The sequence below is a fragment of the Globicephala melas genome, chromosome 4 (genome assembly GCF_963455315.2).
Source record: "Globicephala melas chromosome 4, mGloMel1.2, whole genome shotgun sequence".
NCBI lineage: Eukaryota > Metazoa > Chordata > Mammalia > Artiodactyla > Delphinidae > Globicephala > Globicephala melas.
The window spans coordinates 103255503-103260018 of record NC_083317.1 but is presented as its reverse complement, the minus strand read 5'-3'; positions in this window follow the sequence as shown (position 1 = coordinate 103260018).

The following is a 4516-nucleotide window of genomic DNA, read 5'->3' as shown; positions in this document are numbered from 1 at the left end:
GCGTTCAGAGGTTCTATGCCCTCTCCAGACTCACCACTCTCCCCAATCACTATGTGCTCATCAACCTGGAAGCTCTCCAAACCCCATCCTTTTGGGTTCATATGGAGGCTTCATTACATGGGCATGATTGATTAAATCACTGGTCATTGGTCACTGATTCAACCTCCAGCCCTTCTCCCCTCCCTGGAGGTCAGGGGGTGGGATTAAAAGTTCCAACACTCTAATCTCATGGTTGGCTCCATTGTCACCTCATTAACATAAAAGACACATGTATCACTTTCCACACTGATGAAATTCTAAGGGTTTTGGGAGCTGTGAGTCAGGAATTGTTGATGAAGACCAAATAGATATGATAAATATATTTTGGTCATCTGAATGGCCAAATATATATTTCTTATAAATCACAATATCTCAAGTACTAAACCAGTTTTCTTTTCTGCATTGATGTGGAGGGGTCTCTGTTTATTGGTAGGACTTTTACTTCCCCAATACATGCAAATGACTTATTTTATGCTTTAGAAGCAAGTCAAGAAAAAGAAGATGTGACCTATATTGGGGACCATGCTGTAGAGAATAGAGATGGGATCCTTACACAGAAATAAGTTCTCAGGAGCAGAAGTTTGGAGCCAGAGGAGACAAGAAGAAATGTAGTACTGCTCCTCTACTTTCCCTTCCCGCTCCTCACCCTCCAAACATATCTTAACTCCTAGAGCTGTTCAGAGTAACTCTGGGTTTCCAGTTATGAAGTTGGAACCAATTTTATTAGGCTCTTCTTACTTTAACATCTGGGATAAATACATAAACCGTTTAATGTTTGACCTAATTGGGATCATGCTGTATAGATTTTTTTCATTTCTACCTTCTTTTTTTTTTTAGAAGAATATATATGTAACATTCTCCCATGTAAAGGAACATTTTTTAAAACATCAGTTTTGATGACAACATTGAATGGATCCATAAAAGTGTACTTAATAATTTTTCCCTTTCCTTTTTTTTGCTATTATAGATAATTTTTCAATGAATAGCTCTGTTTTTTGTTTTTTTAAAACTTTTTTTTGATATGATTTCAAACTCACAGAAAATTTGCAAGAATAGTACAAAGAAAACCCATATACCCTCCACCAGATTCACCTATTATTTAGATCTTGCCTCATTTGCTTTATTGTTTGCTCTTTGTTGGGGGAAAAACTGTTCCTCTAACACCTCAGAGTGGGGTGGTGGAGGCCTGTGAATTAATTGACAATAGCCAGATTCACAGGAGGAAAGACAAGGCTTATTTACAAACATGTGGGACCACTCATAACAGTTTGTAGAGCAGCTTAACAGAGGAAAAGGTTGGGGGTGGTTAAGGGCTTCAATGGGAAAGTACAAAAGGTTCCACTGGGCTTTTTCATCCTGGTGCTAATGGGCAGCCTCCTTCCTGGCTGGAAACTCCCCTGGAGGGGAATTTATGGCAGCTGAATTCTCACCTCCTGGTGCTGGGATTCCATTTTCTCCCAAACATGCAACTCCCTTGGAGGGGTGTTAATGGTTGCTCTATTTGGGGGTTGGGGTGCTCTGCTTTAGTCAGATAAGGGCGGTTCAGATAAGATTTCTTTATGCATCTTTTGCGCAAATGTTTCTCATTTAAAGTTATCTTTATGCCATTCTGATGGGTTATTAGTCCCTTCATCTCTCTATATATCTATATCTTTATATCTATATCAATATCAATTTAGATATATTGGTATAAACTCATCAAATGTGTATATTTTCTGAACCAATTTTTTCCACCACATTTACCCCTAATACTTCAGTTTGTATGAACTATTTATTTATTTATTTAATTTTCGGCTGTGTTGAGTCTTTGTTGCTGCACGCGGGCTTTCTCTAGTTGTGGTGAGCAGGGGCTACTCTTGGTTGCGGTGCGTGGGCTTCTCATTGTCTTGGCTTCTCTTGTTGCAGAGCACAGGCTTTAGGCGCACGGGCTTCAGCAGTTGTGGCATGCAGCCTTCAGTAGTTGTGGCATGAGGGCTCAGTAGTTGTGGCTCACAGGCTCTAGAGCGCAGGCTCAGTAGTTGTGGTTCACGGGCTTAGTTGCTCCACAGCATGTGGGATCTTTCCAGACCAGGGCTCGAACCTGTGTCCCCTGCATTGGCAGGCAGATTCTCAACCATTGTGCCACCAGGGAAGCCCTGTATGAACTATTAAAGGACAAACTGAGGCATATTAAAAATTTAAAGAGATTATTTGAGCAAAAATCTATTCCAATCTATTTAGGCAGCACCAAACTCCAAGTGGTAAGGAGCTTTCCACCAGCAGGAGCTCCGGGAAAGCTTTTATAGAGAAAAGGCAGAAACAAAGCAAGGAAATTACTTGATTGGCTAGAACTTAAGTTTGCCTTATTTGGAAAAGCCTACTTTGCTTTGGTGATTGGTTGTCCTTTGGTTTTGATTTCTTCACCTTGAAGCATTTACAGGCTTAGGTTTTGGTTTGCTTACACAGGCAAACCCCTTTAGTCTAATGGCTTCCTTGTTTAATTAATTTAACTTTACAAAGAAGAGGGGTATCCCTCTTACATGACCACATTACTGTTATCAACTTTAGTACACTTAACACTGATATAATTATATTTCCTAAATCTACCATTCACATTCCAATTTCGTTAATTGACCCAATAATGTATTTATAGCAATTTTATCCTTTCCAGCAGAGGATCCAATCTAGGATCAGGTATCATATAGCAGACCCTTGAATAACATGGGTTTGAACTGCATGGGCCCACTTATACAGGGATTTCTTTCACTAAATACCTACACAGCAGTGGTCCCCAATCTTTTTGGCACCAGAGACTGGTTTTGTGGAAGACAATTTTTCCACAGACAGGAGGGAGGGGGATGGTTTCGGGATGATTCAAGCACATTACATTTATTGTGCACTTTATTTCTATTATTATTACATTGTAACATATAATGAAATAATTATACAACTCACCATAATGCAAAATCAGTGGGAGCCCTGAGCCTGTTTTCACTCACTGATGGGCTTTTGATATGAGTCTGCAAGCAATTGATTTATTATGGTCTCTGTGCATTCAAACCTCTCTGCTAATGATACTCTGTATTTGCAGCCACTCCCCAGCACTAGCATCACCGCCTCAGCTCCACCTCAGATCATCAGGCATCAGATTCTCATAAGAAGCACGCAACCTAGATCCCTCGCACACGCAGTTCACAGTAGGGTTCACCCTCCTATGAGAATCTAATGCCGCTGCTGATCTGACAGGAGGTGGAGCTCAGGCGGTAATGCGAGCAATGGGGAGTAGCTGTAAATACAGGTGAAGCTTCGCTGGCTCGCTCGCCTGCCACTCACCTCCTGCTGTGCGGCCCGGTTCCTAACAGGCCGTGGACGGGTACCAGTCTGTACGTGGCCCGGGGGTCAGGGACCCCTGTACTACAGTACTACATGATCCGCAGTTGGTTGAATCCGAGGATCCTGAACTGCGGATATGCACGGCCCACTGTAAAGTTATACGCAGATCTTCGAACGTTGCTCCCCTAACTCCCTCGTTGTTCAAGGGTCAACTGTACTTAGTTGTCTCTTTAGTCTCCTTTAATACGGAACATTTCCTTGGCTTTTCATTGTCTTTTATGACCTTGACATTTTGGGAAAAAATAGTCCGTTTTTTAAAAAAAGTAGAATACGTCTTATTTTGAGCTTGTCTAATATTGTCTCATCATTAGTTTCAGATTATGCATCCTGGCTAGAATAGTACATTAATGGCGTTGCATCCTCAGGAGACCACAGCTGGAGGCATACAATGTGTGTGCCATCTGACCCTCATTTGTGGTGTTAGTTTTCATCTTCTGGTCAAGGTGTTGTTCACATAGCCGTTTTTTTGTTTTTTTTTTTCTCTTGTTACCAATAAGCAACCTGTGAGAAGAATTACGTGCAGTAGCACACCTTTGGTGGATATCAGAATCTAGTCCTGTTAATTGTTTGAGGTTTTGTTATATACCTGTAAACTGGGCTGTATCCTGAATTCTTCTAATTTCCCCAAGTATCTGGCTCCAAACTAACTTCTAATTTCTTCCATCCTTCTGACTTGAAGTCACTAAGAACAAAGGCTGCCCTTTTCTCAGCAAACTGAAGCTGGACAACTTGATATAAACTTCAGAGAAATCACTGCAACAGCTCACGTGTGGACAACCTTTATGCCTACTGCTGTGTGGGCCACGCATAAGGTTCCCTGGAACACCTGATAACATCACCAGAGAGATTCAAACCACAAAATATTCTGCAAGCCCAACATCTTGAAATCACTGGCTGCCCTCAGAACTCAGCAACTGGACTCACAGTCTGCTCTAATCATTAACCTTTGTTTTTATTTTGTTTCCATAGAAATACCTCTTATTAAATACCTGACTGCTTGAACCATATAAGCCTAACTTTGGGAGCCCACCTGTATCACTGCTATAGGGGTTCAGAATTTGTCACCCCAAAATATGCCATGTTAGTATATTGATTATTTTGAACT